The 25,729-nt window shown below is 48.0% G+C and overlaps 1 protein-coding gene across 16 annotated transcripts in view; it reads right to left on the bottom strand.

The window, feature by feature from the left end:
* MYT1L (myelin transcription factor 1 like) overlaps positions 1-25,729 on the bottom strand; it is a 378,916-nt gene that overhangs the window by 319,205 nt on the left and 33,982 nt on the right. For all 16 annotated transcript variants that reach the window (XM_044940559.2, XM_044940561.2, XM_044940570.2 and 13 more), the window contains exon 2: positions 19,822-19,909. The gene's annotated coding sequence lies outside the window, so the exon portion shown is untranslated. The remainder of the gene's footprint in view (positions 1-19,821; positions 19,910-25,729) is intronic.

Here is a 25,729-nt window from a genome sequence, read left to right as displayed (position 1 = left end):
TCCAAACAGACTGGGTTTGAACCCACGCAAATGACCTAAAGCACCTGCTTTACGTTCTGTTTTACAAAGAATACTGGAAGCCAGGTGAGAAGTGAATGCAACTCTAGAGCAGATTGTGAAAAACAAGGGCCGCCAGGGGAACCGAGGGTAGACGCCCCCCGGATGGAGGAAACAGGGCCGCCAGGTGGCTGTGCCTTCAGGGAGGGTGTGGGCGAGCAGACAGGCGCTGTGTTCTGCACCTGGCCAGCTAGAGCAGGAAGACATGACCCAGCGGTGTGGACTCAGCCCAAGGAGATGCTGGTGGGAGGAGTCTGGCTGTGGTTGCAAGATGCTGAGCTCGAGGTATCCAGGGTCACTGACATGGAAATACCCGGCTGGGGGCCAGCTGGGCATCTGCATCCCAGAAGCCTACACAGGGATCTGAGATTCAGCTGCAAAGATGGGAGATGAGGCTGTGGAACAGACACCACCCTCGAAGCAGGCGTGAAAAAACGAGACGGGAGGAGGACCAAGGACAGAGCCTTCAGGACAGCGTCGGAGCTCCCGCCTCACTGGAGTCCCTTTGAGTTCGTGAATCTAATATTTGCTCTGAAGGCCTGGCTTGAAAATTCACTTCTGATTCAGTCTTCTGATTAATATTAATCAGGGGTGAGAGTTGGGGGGATAGCAGATGGGAATTCCAAAGCGCTAGAAATAGATCTGTGAGATATGGAGCAGAGTTTAAAAAGAGGTCATTTTCCAATTTTCCCAAAGCCCGGATATATTTCATTCCTGTAGATGCCTACTTTGGATGGAAATACTTTATTTTCTGAACTGCAAATGATCAGCTTCTCTGTGATTGTTCACTAGGAATGAAAAGTAGTGATGAAAGTACGGAAAATATAATCCCCCTTTGAAACGCAAAAACTTAATTTCCATACATTTTGCATAAAGAACCAATGAGGCGGGTGGAGCTAGTGTTTAGTTCATGTGCACAAAAGGCGACCAGCTACCCACACAGAAGTAGCAGAAAAGAGAAGGAGCAGAAAAAATGGGGAAATTTCTGGTTGAAACACAAAATTTATCATTTTAAGGCCCAGCTTCCACATTTAGACCAAGCCATAGCAACTGAACGACACAGCCTACAAATCTTTTTTTTTTTTTTTTTAACTTGAGAAACAGCCAGAGGTATAACAAAAATCACTCTTTAACACTAACACTAAACATTTTTTTTTTTTTTTACACGTTTGGGAAACATGATGGTGAATAATAGATTGACCAATGGGAACCAGTGGTGATCAAGCTGGGCTCTCCCCGTGGCTCAGTGGGCAAAGAAACCATCCGCAGTGTAGGAGACACACGAGTTGCGCGTTTGATCCCTGGGTTGAGAAAACCCCCTGGAGGAGGAAATGGCAGCTCCCTCTTGTATTCCTGTCTGAAAAATCCTACGGACAGAGGATCCTGGCGGGCTGCGGTCCAAAGAGACAGACACAGTGTAAGTGCCTAGGCACGCACCCACGGTCCTGGGAAATCATAACAGAAACTCCTCCAAAAAATCCTCTTTGTCATGAATTTCCAAAGTACCACCATCTTCTCTCCTGACCTGTGTTCAGCCTGGAGGACACCCTGCAGCTCTCCATCCTGGACTAAGGCTTCCCTTCACATGTTAACATCACCTCTGCCTTGAAATCAGCCATGATATGTTGAGGGAATTCATACTGATTTAATTATTGGCCTATATAAAATATAATTATGAAGATAAATCTGTAGGGCAGCCGGGTGGGGCAGGGGGACAAACAATCCGTCCACAAGGCGAATAGAAAGGGCCCTTCAGCTCCTTCTCAGTTCACACTGGGATGGCTACAGAGTGAGCTGAAATCTTAGCAAAGAGATGCCAAGACCCGACTGTGTTGTCTGCCATCAGTAAGGACCCAGCTTTAGGGCTTCGTGACGTCTTAGCTCTGCTGAGCCAACACCGCGATCCCACGTGGAACATCACTCGGTGCTTCCCAAACATCCGGAGGCTCAGCATAAGATTTTTAAAAATCCAATTCAATTATTTTGTAAAATACAATAGAAAAGAGTTTCTAGGAAAATACCACACACTTGAATGTCACATCAGTGCCCAGTGGCCATGGGCTTTTCTAAACGGGCTTTGTCACTTTGTGTGTGTGGCCTTGGCCTGGGCTGAGAACTGTCCCATCTCGTAGCAGATGCTGGGAGAGTTAGGTGAGACCACGGTGTGAGGCTTTGTTCCAGGCAGGCACGGGCTTGTTGCTCTTGCCAGTTGGTTTTTCGTTCCCTCGCTCTCCTTTCTCACTTGGATTCCTCTGTTTCTACCTGCAGGCTGCACAGAGATCCCAACCAACCTCTACGTTCAAAGCCAAGCCCTGTCCTGTCCCAGCTCAACGATGACCTGGAAGCCAGTCACCATGGTGAGTCCTCCCCGCTCAGGCGGCCTTCAGAGCTCTTCATCACGTGGTGCACTTTCCCCTTCTGCTTCCCCTCCGTCTGGCACCTAAGCCATCTGAACAATCCTGTGCTTCTGGCCGCCTCCACCTTCTGCCCCTGCAGCGCCTTCTGCCTGGACGCCCACCCCTCCACATTTGCAGGAACCACGTCCTGGTTCTCTCAGCCAGAACCATCTCCTGCTGCCCCCACAGCACTCAGGGTCTCACCAGTGCCTGTAAAGGCACCCGTGGCCTTCACCCCAATATTAGAAATGATAGGTGTCCCGGTGAGAAGTCTGTGTGTACAGACAGCAGCCACTGTGAGCATCCTGTGCTGGCTTCACCACATTTCTCTCACTATGAGCATGGCACGTTCTGCATTCACATACAATGACTTAATCCCAGGAAAAGATGGTCCCGAGTCCTACCATGTGGCAGATTTAGGGATGGGATAAATAGGAAGGAAAGGCCTGTCCTTTTATCATACATCTGGCACATGTGAGGTGAGCCCAAAAGGAACAGACAAGCAGAGAAGAAATGAGAAGCATGTCCCTAATTGGTTCTCCATGTGTGCAGGCAATCTCTAAGATAATCGATCAAAGGACATCGCAGGACTACATTTTGATGTCGTTTGGTCGCTCAGTTGTGTCCAACTCTGTGACCCCACAGACTGCAGCACACCAGGCTTCCCTGTCCTTCACTATCTCCTGGAGCTTGCTTAAATTCATGTTCACTGAGTCGGTGATGCCATCCAACCATCTCATCCTCTGTTGTCCCCTTCTTCTCCTGCCTTCAATCTTTCCTAGCCTCGGGGTTTTTTCCCAATGACTTGGCTCTTCGCATTAGGACCAAAGCATTGGAGCTTCAGCTTCAGTCCTTCCAATGAATATCCAGGGTTGATTTCTTCTAGGATTGACTGGTTTGATCTCCTTGCAGTCCAAGGGACTCTCAAGAGTCTTCAGCACCACAGTTCCAAAGCATCAATTCTTCGACACGCAGCTCTCTTTATGGTTCAAGTCTCACATCCGTACGCAAGTACTTGAAAAATCGACCAGAAGGACCTGGGTCGGCAAAGTGATGTCTCTGCTTTTTAATACGCTGTCTAGATTTGTCATAGCTTTTCTTCCAAGGAGCAGCATCTTTTAATTGCATGGCTGCAGTCACCATCTGCAGTGATTTTGGAGCCCAAGAAAATAAAGTCTCTCACTGTTTCCATTGTTTCCCCATCTATTTCCCATGAAGTGATGGGACTGGATGCCATGATCTTAGTTTTTGAATGTTGAGTTTTAAGCCAGCTTTGTCACTCTCCTCTTTCACTTTTAGTTCCTCTTTGCTTAGAGTGGTGTCCTCTGCATATCTGAGGTTATTGATATTTCTCCAGGTAATCTTGATTCCAGCTTGTGCTTCATGCAGCCCAGAATTCTGCATGATGTACTCTGCATACAAGCTAAATAAGCAGGGTGACAATACAGCCTTGACGTGCTCCTTTCCCAATTTTGAAGCCATCTGTTGTTCCATGTCCAGTTCTAACTTGCTTCTTGACCTGCATACAGGTTTCTTAGTAGGCACGTGGTTTGGTAGTCCCATGTCTTAAGAATTTTCTAATAGTTTGTTGTGATCCATACAATCAAAGGCTTTAGTATAGTCAATGAAACAGAAATAGATGTTTTCCTGGAATTCTCTAGCTTTTCCTATGATCCAACAGATGGGCAATTTGATCTCTGATTCCTCTGTCTTTTCTAAATCCAGCTTGTACATCTGGAAGTTCTAGGTTCACAAAGAGCACATAAAACTGTGAAAAATCAATTAATAAAGAAAATAGAACACGACCTCCCATCATGGCCCAAAGCCCTGCCTGAGCTTGGCCAGGACTCTGGGCCTCTTGCCTGCCAGGCCAGCTCAGGACTGAGGAGACAGCAAGGAGCATGTGACACAGCACCCCAGGGTCCCCTTAATACAGACCTTCATTCCCTTAACATCAGCTGAAGTGAACAGACTTGATATTTCTGGCCTTCTTGGTCATCCAGTTGGATTCATTATGTCAGATACAGATTCCCGACCAAGGATGCTGAGGCTTTGGCTTCTGTTCCTGCTCCCAAGGAGAACGGAGAAGAGGGGCAGTCACTTTGGGGGGCCAGGAGGACATCACTCAGGGCCCCCATGCCTGTCTGTGTGCATGTGTGTGTGTGTGCCTGTGTGCACATTGTGTGTGCAAGTGTGTGCCTGGTTGTGCATTGTGTGTGCCTATGTGCGCATGTGTGTGCACCCCTGTGTGTGCATTGTGTGTGCGTGTGTGTGCATGTGTGTGTGCCTGTGTGTCCAGTGTGTGTGCATGTGCCTGTGTGCACATGTGTGAGCATTGTGCATGTGTGTGTGCCTGTGTGCGCATTGTGTGTGCATGTATGTGTGTGTGCCTGTGTGTGTGTGTGTGTGTGCATGTGCCTATGTGCGCGTGTGTGAGCATTATGCATGTGTGTGTGCCTGCATGTGCACGTGCCTGTGTGTGCATTGTGTGTGCATGTATGTATGTGTGCCTGTGCCTGTGTGTGCACCGTGTGTGTGCCCATGTGTACATGTGTGTGCATGTGCCTATGTGCTCATGTGTGAGCATTGTGCATGTGTGTGTGCCTGTGTGCACATTGTGTGTGCATTGTGTGCATGTGCCTGTGTGTGCATGTGCCTATGTGCTCATGTGTGAGCATTGTGCATGTGTGTGTGTGCCTGTGTGCACATTGTGTGTGAATTGTGTGTGCATGTATGTGTGTGCATGTGTGTGCGTGTGCCTGTGTGCGCACTGTGTGTGTGCCTGTGTGTGCATGTGTGTGTGAGGACTCCCGCCATCCTGACACTGAAGGCCTCTGCCTGTAGCAGGAGGTGAGCCGGTAATCTTGTTCTGTTTGCTTTGTTTCCGAGGTGACGATCAGGTCACATGTGAACACAGCACCCAGAGTATAGATTTCTGAGTCAGAACTTTGAAGAACCCTTAAATGTAAAATGTCCGTCACCAACACAGGCTGAGAAGGCCCACCCGAGGTCATCATCTGGGAGGGCCGCTCTTCACTTGTGTGCTCCAGGTGATAAAGGTGGCCTCTTGCATTCACAGCAGAAGACTGGCACACGTTAGAAATGACAGGACTTAAGAACTCAAATACTTGAAAGGCTCCCTGGCCCATCCACAGCCCAAGCCCAGACGGTCTTGGGAGGCAGGGTTTAGGATGTGTCTCCGCTGGACACAGGATGGCCTGTCCACGCACCTGCTGGATCTGCAGCGAGTCCAGTCCTCCTGCAGCCCCAGCAGACAGCAAAAGCCCCTCCCTGTCCCAGTGGTGACCTGACACTCCCCGATCTCTACCAGCATCTCATCGATCCCCCCGTCAGCTCTTCACTCCCAGGGTTTCCAGCCAGGTCCCCCACGCTCCCTCCCTCCACGTCCGCAGTCCTTCTCCCCCTACAGCCCCAGGAGCCTCGTAAAATGCCTGTCCAGATGCATCACCTCCCTGCCCAGCACTGCCAGTGCTTCCTGTCACACTGGAGGCAGGAGCCAGAGCTCTCACACACACACCCTGTGTGTTGTACACACACCCTGAACCATCTGGGATCTGATTCCTGCCCTGTTATCTCTCCAACCTCCTCCCTAAAACTCTCTTCCTCTTCCAGTCTTCTGAAGCCCCAGAGGCCTGTTGACAGTATCTCTAAGTGCCTCAGTGTGGGCCTGCCTCAGGGCCTTTGCACCACCCTCCCCCTGCTGGGCTGCTTCCTGATACTACCCGGAGTCACCTCTTAGACCCTCCAAAGGCTGCACATGGAGGGGCGCCTGCCTCCTCCAGCCCCAGCTCTGCCTCTCCCCTTTCCTGCCTCCCTTCTAACATTTCCATCTGCTTTGCTGTTGTTTAGTCGCTGAATGTTGTCTGACTCTTTAGTGACTTATGGACTGTAGCCCTCCAAGCTCCTCCGTCCACAGGATTTTCCAGGCAAGAATGCTAGAGTGGGTGGCCATTTCCTTCTCCAGGGGATCAAACCTGCATCTCTTTCATTGGCAGGTGGGTTCTTGATCACTGAACCACCAGGGAAGCCCTTCTTCTACCTGGTTGCTTACGGGCAAGCACACACACACGAAGACATTCTTCCCTTAAAGGCAAGGATTTTGTTTTGTTACTCTATCCTTGGAGTTAATGTGATCACTAGTTTTTTGAGGAAAACGATGAATAATATAAAATTGAAGATAGTGTAGTGAAGTCGCTCAGTCGTGTCCGACTCTTTGCGATCCCATGGACTGTAGCCTACCAGGCTCCTCTGTCTATGGGATTTTCCAGGCAATAGTCCTGGAGTGGGTTGCCATTTCCTTCTCCAGGGGATCTTCCCAACCCAGGGATCGAACCCGGGTCTCCCGCGTTGTAGACAGACGCTTTACCGTCTGAGCCACCAGGGAAGTCTAAAATTGATGATACACAGTGTCAACTACAAACTGGCACTTGCCAAGAGCACTGCCAACGACTGAACAACAACGGCATTTGCATCGGCCTCTGCGGAGACTGAGCGCCGTGCTGCTGCGGCTGCTGCCCGTCAGCGATCCCTGAGGGGCTCAGGGTGCAGTGAGGCGCTCTGAGCGCCGGGGAATCTGCTGGGATGGGTCTTTAGATAGTTGGATGTTTTTAGGGACAGACTTTATGATCTCAATCCCTGTATCTCCTAGCATTTGGAGAAGTACTAAATCCCTTCATGGTGACATCAGATCCTCATGACTCACAAAAAAGCCTTTTGTAAAACGAGCGTTTCATGGTTCACATGGTGCTGAACTCCCCTTCACCAAAACCATCTGTATTGACCTTCCCCCACTGCCGCTTTGGAGCAGTCTCTCAGAGCTATCTGAGACGCAACCTCCCAGGTTGCAGTCATTTTGCCCAATACAACTTAATTCTCAACTCTCAAGTTGTACATCTTAGTCAATAGCAGTCAGTAAGAAAAAGCCAAATATTAAACGAAAGGGAAAAATCAATGAGAAGAGAGACCACGCCAGGACTGAAGAACATGTAAAGACGACCACCAGTAAACACAGCACTCGCAGACAGCAGCGATCAGCGCAGAAAATGGGGTCACAGAGGCCCTTTCAGGCCCATGGCGTCCCTGCAGAACGTGGGGCGACAGTACTTTGCAGCTCTTCCCAGAAAGACTAGGTTTTCCACCTGGAAAGCTTTCCATTTCCCAGAAAATAGCCCCATTTCCGGCGCTGCAGCCAGATCTCGCTGCACTCAGGGAGGAGGTGGAGGCCCAGGACTTGCAGGAACACGCAGGTCTGGACCAGCTGAGGCACAGCCAGCCCAGCCGGCACTTGGCTGTGCCGCGGGAGCTCCCAGCGTGCGCTCTGCTCGGCTGCAAGCCTGAACGGTTTCTAAGGCGGGGACGGGGTTACAGGAAGGAGACACCGGCGATAGCTCTTACCGCTCTGCGCATGTCGGGAGGCGGGGTTACGTGAGAGCGTGGCCCGCATCCACCCAGAGAACACCGCTGCGGATGAAAACTCACATCCGTGCTCTTTGGGGAATTTTAAACCTTTTACCACTTTCATTAAATTAAAATTATGATATAAAGATCTCTGGGAACACTAACCAGATAACTGTGAGATGAGTGTGGAGGACAGTCTCCCTGCACTCACGTCATATGTTCGTACAAGGCACACGGAAGGAGGAGAGGAGGCAGGAAGGCAAACTCAGGTGCCATCGTTTAATCACAATGTAAATTAAAAGTTTTCCTCCCCAAATCAAGGGGAATTGGGAAAAAGGATGACCTCTGTCACTCTTACAATATGAACCCTCTTAGCTTGTAATGGCAGTAATCCCAACTGTGAGTCTCTATGTTCTAGGAGGTGTGGGCTTGATTATTTCCTAAACTAATTTCTGAGACAAAAGGGAGTAGTCTGAGAAAGAAGGTGTCTGTGATTAAAATGTTTTTAAATAGACAGTAAATATTCGTACTCCAATACTTTGGCCACCTGATGTGAAGAACCGACTCATTGGAAAAGACCCTGATGCTGGGTAAGATTGAAGGCGGGAGGAGAAGCTGACGACAGAGGATGAGATGGTTGGATGGCATCACAGACTCGACGGACATGAGTTTGGGTAAACTCTGAGAGTTGGTGATAGACAGGGAGGCCTGGTGTGCTGCAGTTCATGGGGTCACAAAGAGTCAGCCACGACTGAGTGACTGAACTGAACTGAACTGTTAGTGCTGGGTACAGGACATGTTTAGAGACATCACTGCATGCATATTCTCAGAAGTCTCCTCATGGAGTCTCAAAACCCACAGGACACATCACCATGAGGTGAGAAGAGATCATGGATGCATCCTTATGAACGGCAGCCAGAGTGAGTCCTGGGCAGACTCAGGCAGGGCCCCTGCTGGGCTGGGTCCATCTGGGGGCCATGGTCCTGCCCTGGGCTACGAGGAGGCCAGGACAGGGAAAGCAGGTCATCCTGTGAGTCCACTGGGGCAAGGTCAGTACTGTCCCAGGGACGTGAGAAATGGCTGCGAGAGCACAGGGTGCGGCCAGGGTGGGGGTCACTGGAGATGGTGTCTCCAGGAGTGGGCACTGGGAGGCCTGAGTGCCTGGGGCTGTTGGGAAAGGGAATGTGAAGCGGATGTAAAGCAGTGTGTGTGCCTGTGTGTGTGTGAGATGCAGTGGGGTGTGTACGTGACTTGCATGTTCTGGAGCACCATCTAGTTGACACCACCCAGAGCCCTGTGGCACAGGCGTCCCATGAAGTTCGTTCCTCTCAGCTCCACCTGCTTCTCTGCTCTGCCCTGTGTGCTCCCTCTGGCCACAGGGTGCCGCGTCCTGTCTGCGTGATGCTTTGAGCACCAGACCCCAGCCAGGGGTGCTGCTCTGGGTCCAGCTGTGGCACTGGAGAGTGGCCAGCCTGCTGGGGGGTGGCTTCATTGAGGACAGGTCCAGGCCCGTGGCTGGGACACTGGGCCAGTGCACTTCCTGCACCAGGCTGGCATCGTCATGGAAACAGAGATGCTCCTGTTCTGGGTCTCTAGGTGGCCACATGGTTGGTGTGGCCGGGCACCCTCTCCTCTGGTTTCAGCTGTACTGGCATGATCCCCACTCACATGCGCTATCCTTCTCTGTCGCCCATAAGATCAATTCCCACAGCGCAGTGGGGGCAGTCCTGGGACCCTCAGAGCAGCAGATCCCACGAGGACTTGGCGTGCTCCCCACACCTCAGGCCTCCTCCCTTCCACTTCCCATGGAGGAGCACTCTGGCCACCCTCCTCCGCCTGGGAAGACCCTCCAGCACCTTGTCGGATGAGGCTTCTCCCATCCCTTCCTGCTGACCTCTCCTCTCCCCCCGACAGCTCGTGCTCCCCACTGTCATGGGCCCACCTCTCCTCGCCCCCTGACAGCTCGTGCTCCCCACCGCCATGGGCCCAGCAATCAGCTGCCGTTGGTTGTTTGTGGGCTGTGAGAGCGTGGACGCAGCAGTGACCCCCAGGCAGGAGGTGCTCCGGGGCTCACATGGACACAGCTGGTTCCAGCTTCCTTTTAAGAGAATGAGCTTTTTCATTCTGGGAGGGTTGTCTGTGATTGAAGCCAGGAAGGTGGGACCACTGAACACACAGAGCCAGGTCCTGAAGCAGGGTGCCCGCCTGCAAAACCAGGGCACCTTCACACGTAGTCCTCCAGCCGGAGCCCAGACCTGCCTGTCCAGCTGCGTGAACATGCAGTCTGGGCAACCAGCCCATCCAGCACCAGTCCACTTAGGGTCTGGGTCAAGCAGGCCTCCTGAGTTTTACAAACGTTTCAGTTCATTTGAAAAATCCCTTGGCAACTGCACACGGAGGTAACTTCACAAATATGAGGGTAGAGATGGGAGGACGGAAGGGGACTGAGGAGACACCAGTATCTTCATGCTGTTCGCTGTCGTCCGCTCCCACTGGTCCTCTGCACAGGGTCCTGCCCTCCGAGCTCCTGACGCTGGGGTCTCCTTATGCAGTGAAACTGAGAGCGGGCGACCACATGGGCGGGCGTGAGAGGCAAATTTCAGTATTTATTTATTTTACACCAACAGGTCTAAATGGAGCCTCGCCCTCTCTCCAGATGCACACAGAGAATGCTGTGTGTGTTCTACAGCTTCTTATCTCTTTTTTCATGCCTGCTTCCTTTCTCGGCACCAGATGCCAAGCCTGTTTAATCCCCTTGCCCAGGAAGCCCTCCCAGCTCTGCTGTCAGAATGCACGCACCCTCCCGGAGCTGACCTGGCTCTCACATGTGGCGCCGAGTGCTCACTGCTCCTGCTCACCTGCTAAATCCTGACCTGCTGTCACCAAAGCTTGGTCTGCTCTCATCTTTCCCTCCCTCCTCGCCAGGCACAGTGAGTGTACAAGGCAGGTCAACCTTGTGGAAACCACTTTTGCCATCTCTCACCAATGAAATGCTAGCCGGTTTCCCGGGTGGCGGTGTTAGTTCCAAGGTGCAGGAAAGGGAAGAGCAGACGGCACACAGAGAAAGGATGTGGATGACGCAGCGCCTGATCCCACAGCCCTCCCACCTCCAAAACGGTATCAGGGAATGCGGGTTCTGAAGAAAAGGCAACTGTCCAAATTCCCATTTCCTTTTGTAGCACAGCTATGGGTCAGGATTTAAATACTTTGGAAAAGAGCAGTGTACGATTAATCATGCAACTGCAGAGACTACAGCTCAAGTGTTAGGTAAGGACAGAACATAAGTGGCCCTTCAACAATTGTATTTAGAGAAAAAATGTAGTTATTTATGCTTTGCACCAAAAAAAAAAAAAAAAGAAATGAAAAGCAATTAAATCTAATCTACTAATCTAAGCTCTCCTGCCCTGAAGGAAAAAAAAAAAAATATGTTAATATAGTCCCAGCAAGTTTTAAACCCATTTTTATATCATTTCTTGAAATACTTTTCAAAATATATTCAATGGCACAAGTCACAGAAGTCACTAATTACTAAATCGATTCAAGTTTTGGTTTTAAAATAGAAAAGATAACTATTGATTCTAAAATGCTTTCACATACAAAGCTAAGGGCTTTTTCCACAGAGCAATCGCCAATGTAAGAAGTCCTCAGTGGAAAATGAGCACGGAGGTTCTGCCTGCGTGAGAGTTGACGGTAGTGACCGCAGTCTGTGGAGGGCTCCGCTGTGTCTGAGGCCCCCGTGGGGGGTTCACACGCAGCATACGTGCACCCTGTTACACACCACAGCTCACGCCATCTCCACGGTGACCCTGTGAAGGTCCACACCATTAACATCCACTGTTTAAAACCAACCAAACTGAGGCACAGAAAGAACATTTACCCCCAGTTTTCACAAGTCGGAAGTTGGGCTTATTTCCTACAAGTTGGTGCGTGATACGTGATGCCGCTCAACTTTCTGTTCACTGAAACATTTTAATATGGAAAATGTTACACAAATACAAAAGTACACAGAAGAGTATAATAAACCCACTTACCCATCAATCAGGTATAAGAATGTCATTTGGCTGATGACACTTCATCCATACAGCCGTCAGTAACCATTCTATATCATTCTATACCATTCTATACCATTACATACCATTCTATATCATTCTATATCATTCTATACCATTCTATATCATTCTATACCATTCTATATCATTCTATACCATTCTATATCATTCTATACCATTCCATACCATTCTATACCATTCTATATCATTCTATACCATTCTATATTATTCTATACCATTCTATACCATTCTATACCATTCTATATCATTCTATACCATTCCATACCATTCCATACCATTCTATATCATTCCATACCATTCTATATCATTCTATACCATTCTATATCATTCTATACCATTCTATACCATTCTATATCATTCTATACCATTCTATATCATTCTATACCATTCTATATCATTCTATACCATTCCATACCATTCTATACCATTCCATACCATTCTATACCATTCTATATCATTCTATACCATTCTATATCATTCTATACCATTCCATACCATTCTATACCATTCTATACCATTACATACCATTCTATATCATTCTATATCATTCTATACCATTCTATACCATTCTATATCATTCTATACCATTCCATACCATTCTATACCATTCTATATCTTTCTATATCATTCTATACCATTCTATACCATTCTATATCATTCTATATCATTGGCAAAGTAAGTCCAGAAGTCACACAGTTTTGCTAGAAATGTTTCTCAGTATGCATCTCTAAAATATAAGAAGTTTATTTTAAAGCACAGCCATGATAGTATTCATACTGTTCTTACAAATAGCTGAGGAAAGAAGTGAAGTGAAAGGCAAAGGAGAAAGGGAAAGATATACCCAACTGAATGCAGGGTTCCAGAGGGTAGCAAAGAAATATAAGAAAGCCTTCCTCAGCGACCAGTGCAAACGAATAGAGGAAAATGATAGAGTGGGAAGGACTAGAAATCCCTTCAAGAAAATTAGAGATACCAAGGGAACATTTCATGCAAAGAGGTGCTCAATAAAGGACAGAAATGGCAAGGACATAACAGAGGCAGAAGATATTAAGAAGAGGTGGCAAGAATACACAGAAGAACTATATAAAAAAAAGTCTTAATGACCTGGATAACCATGATGGTGTGATCACTCACCTAGAGCTAGATATGCTGGAGTGTGAAGTCAACTAGGCCTTAGGAAGCATTACTACAAACAAAGCTAGAGGAGATGATAGAATTTCAGTTGAGCTATTTCAAACCTTAAAAGATGATGCTGTTGAAGTGCTGAACTCAATACAGCAGCAAATTTGGAAACCTCAGCAGTGGCCACTGGACTGGAAAAGGTCAGTATTCATTCCAATCTCAAACAAAGGCAATGCCAAAGAATGTTTAAACTCTCATACAATTGTACTCATTTCAGATGCTACTAGGTAATGTTCAAAATCCTTCAAGCCAGGCTTCAACAGTATATGAACTGAGAAATTCCAGATGTACAAGCTGGATTTAGAAAAGTCAGAGGAGCCAGAGATCAAATTGCCAACATCCGCTGCAACATAGAATAAGCAAGGGAGTTGAAAAAAAAAACTACTTCTGCTTCATTGACTACGCTAAAGTCCTTGACTGTGTGGATCACAACAAACTGCGGAAAATTCTTAAAGAGATGGGAATACCAGACCACCTTACCTGTCTCCTGAGAAATCTGTACTCAGGCCAAGAAGTAACAGTTAGAATCAGACATGGGACAATGGACAGGTTCAAAACCGGGAAAGGAGTACATCAAGACTGCATATTGTCACCTTGCTTATTTAACTCATGCAGAGTATATCACAGAAAATGCCAGACTGGATGAATCACAAGCTGAAATCAAGATTGCTGGGAGAAATATCAATGACCTCAGATATGCAGATATACCATTCTGATGGCAGAAAGCAAAAACGAAACAAAGAGCCTCTTGATGAAAGTGAAAGAGCAGAGTGAAAAAGCTGGGTTAAAACTCAACATTCAGAAAACTAAGATCATGGCATCCAGTCCCATCACTTCACAACAAATAGATAGAGAAACAGTGGAAACAGTGACCGACTTTCTTTTCTTGGGCTCCAAAATCACTGCAGATGGTGATGGCAGCCATGAAATTAAAACAGGCTTGCTCCTTGGAAGGAAAGTTATGACCAACCTAGATGCATATTCAAAAGCAGAGACATCACCTTGCCGACAAAGGTCTGTCTAGTCACAGCTACGGTTTTTCCAGTAGTCATGAATGGATGTGAGAGTTGGGCTATAAAGAAAGCTGAGCATCGAAGATTTGACTCATTTGAACTGTGGTGTTGGAGAAGACTCTTGAGAGTCCCTTGGACTGCAACGAGATCCAACCAGTCAATCCTCAAGGAAATCAACTCTGGATATTCACTGGAAGGATTGATGCTGAAGCTGAAGCTCCAATACTTTGGCCACCTGATGCAAAGAGCTGACTCATTAGAAAAGACCCTGATGCTGGGAAAGATTGAAGGCAGGAGGAGAAGGGACGACAGAGGATGAGATGGTTGGATGGCATCACCGACTCAATGAATATGAGTTTGAGCAAGCTCAGGGAGATTTCCAGTAATTCCTTGATACTGTAGAGCTGATATTTTAAATAGCCTAGATAGTTCAGATTTTAAATTTTAATGTATGAGGTCACAATCTTTAATAGGATGAAATATGTTTTTCTTCTGGCTGTATCTTAATATCTGTGTTTCATGTAAAGGGATACATATAAGGTGGAGAAAATTTAAGGTTCAGAGTGGTGTCACCTGGATGCAGAGAGCAGGCCATGGAGAAGGAAGGACACCCCCACTCAGAGCCTGCCTGATGCATGGGTGTGCCCCCTACCCGCATTCTGGCCTCACTGCCTCTGATTGCTTGGCCCACTCTCGTCCTGCGTGGTTCCTCCTCACCCAGCTTTGGGGGCTCCCAGCGGTGCTGGCCACTCACCAGGGGGCAGCTCCCTCAGGCCCCTCTAGGTCGCCTCCCCCTCACTCTCAGTCACTGTGACTTGGGTGTCACTCGGGCACATGGCTTGGGGACACCCTGCTCTCTGCCCTCCCCTCCGTCCTCCCCTCCACTCTCCATCCTCCCCTCCTACTCTCTGTCCTCCCTCCAACTCTGTCCTCTGTGACCCTTGCCACTGACATGCAGTTTTTGAAGATTAAAGAAGCCATCTGCCAGGTGAACCCCTTATTGTGGGCCTCTCTGGTCATTTCACGTTTCTTAGAATCTGGGTAGTGGAGACCCTGCAGGGCCTCCCTGGGCCCCTGGTCTGGGCACAGGAGACAGAAGTCCCTCTGTTCTGTGGTTTGGTGTGTTGCAAGAGTTAATGGTCTTGACTTTTCCTGTATTTCAGGGCTACTTCTCAGTGGGACTATAGTCTCAAGTGCGAATAATTCCTGGTATATATAAAAAAACACAGCTAGCATATTCAAAAGCAGAGACATTACTACAACAAAGGTCATCTAGTCAAGGCTGTGGTTTTTCCAGTGGTCATGTATGGAGTGAGAGTTGGACTGTGAAGAAGGCTGAGCGCCGAAGAATTGATGCTTTTGAGCTGTGGTGTTGGAGAAGGCTCTTGGGAGTCCCTTGGACTGCAAGGAGATCCAACCAGTCCATTCTGAAGATCAGCCCTGGGATTTCTTTGGAAGGAATGATGCTAAAGCTGAAACTCCAGTACTTTGGCCACCTCATGCGAAGAGTTGACTTATTGGAAAAGACTCTGATGCTGGGAGGGATTGGGGGCAGGAGGAAAAGGGGACGACAGAGGATAAGATGGCTGGATGGCATCACCGACTCAATGAATGTTGAGTTTGAGTAAACTCTGGGACTTGGTGATGGACAGGGAGGCCTGGCGTGCTGCGATTCATGGGGTCGCAAAGAGTCGGACACGACTGAGCGACTGAACTGAAGTGAACTGAGTGATGGAATCTAGAAAAATGGTACCGATGAACCTATTCACAGGGCAGTAATAGCAATGCAGACAGAGAGTACGGCCTGTGGACACAGTGAAGGGATGGGCGGGTGGGACAGATTGAGGAAGCAGCATTGAAGCGCACACTTTACCGTGTGTTGCATGGACAGCTGGCGGGATTCGATGGATGGTGAGGGGGGCTCACACCAGTGCTCGCTGACGGCCTAGAGAGGTGGGCAGGGTGGGACGGAGGCTCCAGAGGGAGGGGACGTTCGTATGCCTGCGGCTGACTCATGTTTATGTATGGCAGAAACCAGCCCGATATTGTAAAGCAATCATCCTCCAGTTAAAAATAAATAAAATTTAAAAATGTTAACATTAAAAAGAAACACTTGTTGAAGACCGTTTACACGACAGCACGGCTCACTGTTTGTGGTTCTACATTCTGTGGTTTCTGCATTTATGCTTATGGAAGCCACGCCGCGTGTGGGTGTTCATCTCTAGACACCTGGGCAGTCAAGGAGCTCCTTGGGGGTCAGGGTTTGGAGCGGGGACGTCTCTCCGCCGCACCTGCAGCACCCTCAGCCCGGGCGCCGCCCCGCCCAGCTGATGCTGGGGGCCTCTAGCACCAGCCTTCTGCATCCTGCCCTTTGAAACAGGGACAGTCGTCCTTCCTACCTCAGAGAGCTGTCGGAAGTGCCCGCCCCAGCACGGCAGGCGCTTGGCCTGTGTGAGAGGACTGTTCCAGAAATCAGACGCCAGTCTGAGCAGCGGCGGAGTTTCCTGGGCGTGGAAGGCACCCCAGGATTGGGGGCCAGAGCCCCCGCAGAGGTGACAGTGCCCTTCACCTGGGGGTTAGGTGGCCGTGGGGCCTGCTGGGGGAGGCAGGTGTCAGGCAGAGCCCCGGGGTTTCCTGCATCCCCCCAGGCTTATCTGGTGGGCTCAACGCGCAGAGCGGGTTCTCATGTCGCACTTACCAGCAGCTTAGGGGAAACAACTCTTGTTTCCTTTTTAACGAAAGCTTTGGTAACCCTTAGGAAGGTGGGGGTACACAGCTGTCCTCAGCTCCCCACGGAGCCCAGGAGTGTGGTCAGGAAACCAGGCCAGGGGTTACTGCTTTACAGACACTTAGCAGGGTTAGTGTAGCTAAACTGCAATCACCTTGAGAAGAGAGTTGTTTCACGCGTCTATTTAGGAAAATATGGCCACTATCATCAAATATTCAAAATACTATCACATGAAATAGGAATCGCCCTTTGTAGCTGGAGCAGCTCCTGCCTGTAGCAGATTCTTAAACAGCATCTTTGGACTGAACTTTATCTCTCCAAAAGGTAAAACTGGAAACAATGGGTCCAAAACACGAAAGGGTCATCTCGCCTCAACGTATCATGAATAACACTCCGACCACTAAGACACTCCAACAGCCAGGCGGCACCTTGCTGGGTAGTCGGTCATCCAGTCCTGGACGCGGTCAACTGGGCAGTAGGGAAGCGCCTTTCCGAGGGCTGGCGCCATGGGCTGAGAAGGGTCCGCTCAGCACCCTCTGCAGAACAGCACAGCGAGCACGGCACTGCTCTTTCCAATGATGTGGACCTAGAAAGGCTCAGGGGGGCCTTTAGGAATAACCACGGTTACGTGTCCGCTGGCTAAGAATGAGAGCTTGTGTCTGTGTGCTCAGTCACTCAGTCGCGTCTGACTCTTTGCGACCCCACAGACTGTAGCCCACCAGGCTCTCTGTCCGTGGGGTTCTTCAGGCAAGAATGCTGGAGTGGGTTGCCATTTCCTCCTCCAGGGGATCTTCCCAACCCCGGGATGAGACCCACATCTCCTGCATCTCCTGCCTTGGCAGGTGGCCCTTCCCCACTGCTGCTGACGGATGGAGTCCTCAGACAGGGCCCTGCCTGGCCACGCACTAGTCAACAGAGTCTCCCTTACATCCTGCAGCCGGCGGGTCCTTCGTATGACCAGTCAACCACAGTAGAGGAGAATGAACATGTAGGATCTGGAACTGAGTTCTTGGGAATTCAGACCATATATAGAAACAAAACTTTAAATATCACACTGTGAGATTACTTCTTCTTAAAGTTGATTTCATAAAGTCATCTACGAGCGGCAGACCATTCAAGCACTGATTTAGGACCACAAAGGAATGCAGTCATGTGGCAAGCCACGAAAAGAAGGAGAATTTTAAAGGTGCTATGCTTCTCAACTGCCTTAAAATGTACACATCTCTTGACCAGCTTTTGTATTATGAATGTCTGTTAAGGAAATAATTAACATTGTAAAAATTTTAGGTAAAATATTGGCTATAAAACTTGTTTGTAAAATTTTAGCAAAATTTTAAAAAGTCAACTGATAAAATTACAATAGACAGATACATTTCAGCTTAGGAACGAAGTGGAATACTATTCATCAAGAAACATGATGTTATGGAAATGTACTTGCTGATACACAGTAGAAAGATACGTGTGATACATCAAGCAAAAGAGTAAAGAACAAAATGTGTGGTTTGAGCCATCTTTCTTTAAAATCACATGCAAAGAAAACAATTGCAGAGGTTTTAAACCAAGATATTAACTGTAATTATTTCTGAATTCTGGTATATTCAGTGATTTTATTTTACATACAAATACATTCTAACATTTTAATTTTTCTACAAGTGTATACTAACTAGATGAAGAAAACTAAAATTGAAAAACCTCCTTCTCTGGCAGTTCGGTATGAGTGGGAATGACAACATTTGGAAGAAGTGCCGTAGAAACCTCAGGGAGAGTAAAGAGATGACGCTTTGAAACATGTATAATGTTTGAACAATTAAAAATCATTTGGCAAATAGAGAATATTGGTTCATTTCTCACAGTCCTGATGGGGATTGAGTTTGTCTTATTTGTAAGAGTCACATTTCCCAACCAGGCACTCACGGTCAGAAGAAAAAGAGAAGCCCCAATTACGCTTCAAGGTGATGGACAGGGCAGGGGTCTCCCTTGCCCTCTGGTCAAGGGAACGCTCCCCACTGATAAGGCTGAAGGTCAATGAAGTGACGTCTCAAGACAGGTTGTGAAAGGGATACACGTGATCTCCTGGGACATGTCACCCCAGGAAAAGGAAATCGAGGCTCGAAGGGCTGAGTGGATTCTCTGAAATCCGTGTGACCCCAGGCCGGGGGTCCACCTCCCTGAGCACAGGAGCCTCACGTTACAAGGGGGTAACGATCTTTGCTTTTTAAGGGGGCGGCGAGGGTCGCAAACAACAGGTCAGACGTTTACACCGAGGCCCAACGCAAAGCAGCACAGGACGCGGCCGACCGGTCTTGTTAACCACCCGCCTCTTCACGTGTAAGAGTGCACGCGTACTCAGTCTGCCTTTGTGTGCACGTCAGCAGTGAAGAGGAACTCAGCAAAGGAGCAGTCCAAAAAGCCTCACCTTTGACCCCGAGCTCTAGCCTGTATCTCGCTCTCCTCAAAGACCAGGGGTGTCAGGACCATGGGTCCTGGGTCACCAGCTCGCTCAGCACCCCACCGATTAGTCTGTGGAGTTTCTCTGAGGCCTCATTAAAGAATCCGAGTGGAAACAGCCCCAAATCTATAAAACCCCATGCGTGTGAGTATCAGGAATGGAAAATGAAGGAGCGAAAACCACTGTGTGGGAATCTAAACATGCTTGTCCGTGAATGTCTGCTTGGCTTCACTGGGCTCGTTCCTGGAATGTTTGGATCACACAGGGTATTCTCGTCAGTGTAAAGATATCAGAACAGGTCAGAGTCGACGGACCATTAAACATGTGCATATTTAATCGACTAAGCAAAAGAGTAAAACTGAGGCATCTGGATAGCGAGAACACTAAGAAAGCCTTGCTCAGCCGGCCTGATTTGACACCAGGCGTCACTGCATCCCAAGTTCTACTTGTTCCCACCTAAGACTCCCGACAGCCCCAGCAGGAGCGCAGCCCAGCTGTGTTCACCTACCGCGCTCACGGACTCTGCAGATGTCCACGCGGGTCAGACGGACGTCCGGGCGGCAGCTGCGTGCACCTCGGCCCCCACGTGAGCTTCTCTGCGGGAGAAAGGACAGGAGACGGGTTAGCGGCAGCGAGCCTGGACGGCTTCCCCACGCACAGCCTGCTCTCCGGGGATCAGCGCAGGCTGTGCAGTTGTGCCCAGGGTCGTCCTGAGCCCTGACACACAGCCCTCCTGTATGGCCTCAAGAGGGTGGTGATTTTGAGACAGAAGTTAGTTCTTTAGTAAAAACTAGGCAGCAAGGTCAGGTGTGTGGAGTTTGAGTCAGTCCTGAGGTCTCCAGCCTCCTTCCTGAGAGCTCCTGCAAAGGGAGATGAGTCAGAGGTGAACTCAGAGGCCAGGACGCAGTCTGCTGGGCAGGTGCAAGCCACTCACCCCCAGAAGGCTCTGGGCTACAGGCCGTGTGCCCGAGATTTACACACAGCAGTGCTGGGGGTCAAGTGAGGATCTCAGAGTGAGACGCTCACCCAGGGCCACGTCAGGACAAGCTCTAAACAGACGTCACTTAAAAATGAAAAAAGAGTAAAAAGAAAGATGAGAAGAGGAAGGAAGGCAGGAAGTTTCTCGTATTTCCTATTTTCTAGGTTATGCGGAAAATGGGGTGATTGAAGAAAAGGAAAATAATTCCTTTGGAAAATGAATTCAAATTTTTTTCTAACCACCAACCTTATTCATCCCAATTTTAGCAGCTCCGTGGGAGGGAATATGAAACATGAAATTCTACGCACTCAACTCTGCATGCATTTTTTCAGTCTACCTGGAATGCCCTCCCTCTCTGGGTCTTCACACACCTGTCCAGACCACAGTTTCCACTCCTTGAGGAAAGTAAGAATCTCCATATTAAGGATGAAGCAGAAAACAGCTCCCACTACGGAATACCCAACTCAGAAGCTGGGTGCTGTTCCTGCCACCCTCTTCCTGGATACACGTCCAGACAAGCCTCCAGCTGGAAGGGATGCACGCACCTAGCGTCCACAGCAGCACTGCTCCCTGCTTATGAGCAATCTAAGCATCATCGACTGATGAATGGATAAAGAAAATGTGGCACGGACTATTACTCAGCCATAAAAAAGAATGGAAGAAGGCCATCTGCAACAATGTGGATGGGCCTAGAGATTATCAAACTAAGTGAAGTAAGACAGAGAAAGACAAATATCATACCATATTGCTTACATACAGAATCTAAAAAAAATGATACAAATAAACTTAGCTATAAAACAGGAACAGATTCACACAGAGAGCAGACTTGTGGTTGGGAGTCCGGGCTTAGCATATGCAAACCACGACCCACTGAACGGACAAACGAGGCCCCATTGTATAGCACAGGGACCTATATTTAAACCCTGGATCGGCCATAATGGAAAAGAATGTAAAGAAGAACGTACACATACGTACAACAGTCACTTTGCTGTACAGCAGAAATTAACACAACATTGTAAGGCAGCTGTGCTTCAATAAAATAACCTGGGGCCCGCGGCCTCATTCATGCCTCAAAGGAAGGAAACACTGTTCTCATATCCGCTCAAGACGCTACGAAACTCGAAACTCGCTGAGACACACAGCGAGGACTCAAGACCAGTCCTGACACGGGGCTTCTTTCTGCATCTCCAGGCGGCCCTGCGGTCCCTCAGCCCCTCTAATACATTGCTCTTGAGTTCCTCAGTATTTTAAAAGAAGACTTTCAGCAACTGTGAACACGCTTTGGCTCACAAGCAGAAGCATCCTCTTTTGCAGATAGAACTGACAACCCTTCTAAGACAACATCATTGCTATTAAAATGCGGAGACCATTTTGGATCACTCAAAATCAGAGGAAATACATGTATGCTTTTAGTGGAAGTAAATCAGATCTAAAGTTTCTGATGATTTCTAATAAATGGGAAAAAGAAAACAGAGAACCCATTAGAAGACACTTAAGAGGGTTTCAGGCCTTGGGATCTCACTTTGGAAATGACAGTAAATCGAGTTTGTGCCTGGGTGAGACTGGCTCGCCTGCTGTGAGTCAGAAGTAATGTCCTAACGGCTGAAGTGACCCCTGGGTGGAGCAGGCAGGGCCGCCCTGGAAACGGGGCAGGAGCCCAGTGAGCGGAAGTGCACACGCACCACGTTTATTTCATCTAAAGTCGCTCCTGCTTTGATTTGGCTTTAGTCAATTACTTTTCCCTTTTAAAAACTCAGTAAGTCTAAAGAAGCTTACGTGGTTTTAGGTTTATAAGAACAGAGTACTGAGAGTTTGAAAACATGGGCAGAAGCTGAATAAACGCTCCATGCTTTAGCCCATTATCTTTACGCATGTTGTTAAATCCCACGCGACCAGCACCCTGGCTCTAACGCAGTCACGTCTAACTCAAGGTTTAGACAAATGCTGAATGCTAAGTGATCCAAAGAACCGTCCTCTAGCATAGGCCAGTCCCAATCTTTTGTTAAGTTTATCTAAAAATACGGGCTTCCCTGGTGGCTCAGTGGCAAAGAATCTGCCTGCAGTGCAGAAGACCCAGGTTCGAATTCTGGGTCAGGAAGATCCTTGGAGAAGGGAATGGCAACCTACTCCAGTGTTCTTGCCTGGAGAATTCCATGGACAGAGGAGCCTGGCGGGCTATACAACTTAGTGACCGAACAACAACAGCTATCTAAAAATATAAGTAATCTAATTACTGTGGATGGAAAAATAACAGATTTCAAAAGCACAGAGTGACCTTCTCATTTGTAAAATGAGGCTGGCAGATTTGATAATTTTTAAGATTCCTTCTCCTCTCTACAACTAAACTTTAGTCATCAGAAAGTTAGGGAAATCGGTCTTTAAATTTATATAAATACTTAAGTTAGTTAATAATTATTTCATAGGCTTTAAACACATAAGATTGCGGTTATTTCTGCAACAACATTACCACTTTTAAACAGAAGAGAAGCAATATAGTTTCATGGAAATAGTAACAACAGTGTAATTAAAACTTTAATAACCTGGATAACTTTGCAAGTGTAACCTTGGAACTCGGCACACATGGAGATGAAGTAGAGTGATGGAAGAACCGAAGGCCTGCCCTCAGGAACTCTGCTAGGCAGATGGCTCATGTAGAGTACACACTGGCTCCTCTCTACAGGCTTCCCCAGACAGACATCATTTTTATATGGTCTATCATTAGATAGAGCTCATTTTCTGATGTGCTATGATTCATTTCTGGAGAAAGAAAAGGTATACTCATAATAACCTATAAATGGAGACTTACTATGTGCTAAGTGGCTTCCCAGGTGACGCAGTGGTAGAGAACCTGCCTGCCAATGCAGGAGATGCAGGAGATGCAGATTTGAAGGAAACGGCAGCACATCCCAATATTCGTGTCTAGGAAATCCCATGGACAGAGGAGCCTGGCGGGCTACAGTCTGTGGGGTCGCAAAGAGTCGGACACGACTGAGTGACTGAGTGGGCACACGTGGGGTAAATAATGAGCACGCATTGCTGCCTTTAACCCTCACAGCAAGGCACGTGTGCATACTCAGCGGCTCCGTCCTGTCCAACTCTTTGCAACCCATGGAGTGTAACCCACAGGCTCCTCTGTCCAAGGAATTCTCCAGGCAGGAATACTGGAGCAGGCTGCCATTTCATTCTCCAGGGTATCTTTTCAACCCAGGGATGGAACCCACGTCTCCTGCATCAGTAGGCGGATTCTTTACTTCTGAGCCATCAGGGAAGCTCACAGCAAGGTAGGTACATCTTAATATTGATTGTACAGAGAAAAAATGAGGCACACAGATGTTGGCCTAAGATCACTAATCTGTGAATAGCAGACCTGGCTTTGAACCCCAGCATTCTAAATCCTCAGCATGTGCTCAACACCACACAAAGTCCTCAGTGCAATTAGAGGTCACTTTAAAAAAATAAAACCATCATTATCTAGATACAGCAAAGTCCTAGGGAAAATGTAATGAAAGTTTGCTTGTTATCTGGATCATCTACAACCCTGATGTCCAGTGTGGCAGAAATTAGCCATGTGGGCGACTGGGTGCTAAACGCCGTCGCTTTAAGGTGAGATGAACCCAAAACACCGGATTTAATGATGGTACAAAAAAAAGAAAGTAAAATATCATGTTTATAAATATACAATGACTACCTACTGATATGATACTATAGGTGAGACAAATCTAGTGTTAAAATTAATTCCCTCTGTTTATCTTTATTGCATTTAATATTTGCAGGAAAAGGCGATATTACAAAACATGTGATTTTGTGGCTCGCATTATATTCCCGTTGGACAGGGCTGATCCAGGGTCTCACTTATAAGGCATTTTACAATGAGCTGCCTGTTGGATTTTTTATCAGAGTTGAGCCAAATACAAGTGCTCAGAGGGAAGGCATTCTTGCTACAGTTCAACTTAACGCACGTGGGAGGGCCTCAGGAATGTTAGGTGTGCATCTTCTTAAAATTCATGGCTCTTATCTCAAAATTAATTAATCACAAAAAGTTGTTTCTCACAGTCAATGAAGCAGAAGTAGATGTTTTCCTGGAATTCCCTTGCGTTCACCATGATCCAAAAAGTGTAAGATAATTACACTTGTGTGTAAAGTGAGCTGACTCTCCCACCAGGGATCAAAGCTGCACCCCCTGCATTGGAAGCACTGAGTTTCAGCCACTGGACTACCAGGGAAGTCCCAATCATTACACTTTAAAAAACGTTCTACATCGTGATATAAGCCATGGGCTCATTCTCTTGCTTTCCTGCAGGCTTCCAGGGCTCTTGATGGGAGAGGCAGGTGGAGTTTCCTTGTCTTGTGAGGGCGCCCCTCGGACGTGGTAGTGGGGACGCTTGTCTGCAGACAGAATCGTCCCCTGGAGGCCGAGTTTCACTGTGAGGGGTGGCTTGTCCCTTCGCTGAGGAAACCCCGGTCGGTGCTGCCGCTGGCTCACGAGAACGTGTGCTAGCTCTTGGGGCGGAGAGGTTGGAGCTTTTCTGCATCGTGGCCTAAATGTTTGCTTCTTATCTACTGGGTATTTATGCATGTCGTTTTCAGGCTTATCGTATTTCCCCTCACAGTTCGAGTCTGGGAGTAGCATGGTGATCCCTACTCTCAATCTTTTAAAGTACACTATTCACTTAATAGGAGAAGGCAGTGGCACCCCACTCCAGTACTCTTGCCTGGAAAATCCCATGGACGGAGGAGCCTGGTGGGCTGCAGTCCATGGGGTCACTAAGAGTCGGACACGACTGAGTGACTTCACTTTCACTTTTCACTTTCATGCATTGGAGAAGGAAACGGCAACCCACTCCAGTGTTCTTGCCTGGAAAATCCCAGGGACGGAGGAGCCTGGTAGGCTACCGTCTATGGGGTCGTACAGAGTCGGACACGACTGAAGTGACTTAGCACTTAGCATTCGCTTAATATTTTTTTCCAGGTCAGACTAGTTTCATTTAGTGAGCTAATTCCCACATATGCCTTATAGAAAAGTTGGACTGTGAGAAGTAAATATAAAATATAACAACATATAGCAAAAATAATAAACAATCCTGACAAGCAGCCAACCGCTGTGCTCACTTCCACAGCCGTCTTTTTGCAAGGCTAGGATGAGAAGACCCCTTGTCTCATCGCCTGATGCTCTGCCATGGAAATCCAACCCAGTGGTACTGCCAGTGGAATAAAAGCAGGCTGCCTGGCACAGAACCGAAATCCTCTCTAAATGGTATGGGCACACGACTGGTAGTTTAAAGCATGTGATATCTGAGAAATGATGTGACTTTCTTAGCATCTTAGGAGACAAAAGAATGAGATTTAGATGTAGATCCAATTAATTGCCTGCAGAGCCACAGTCCCCAAAGCCCAGGCTCACCTGCGTCACCACACAAACACAGCCTCAGTGTAAGCC

The sequence above is a fragment of the Bubalus bubalis genome, chromosome 3 (assembly GCF_019923935.1).
Source record: "Bubalus bubalis isolate 160015118507 breed Murrah chromosome 3, NDDB_SH_1, whole genome shotgun sequence".
Classification (NCBI taxonomy): Eukaryota; Metazoa; Chordata; class Mammalia; order Artiodactyla; family Bovidae; genus Bubalus; species Bubalus bubalis.
The sequence above is the reverse complement of the archived record's forward strand: the minus strand, read 5'-3'. Positions and strand labels throughout refer to the sequence as shown.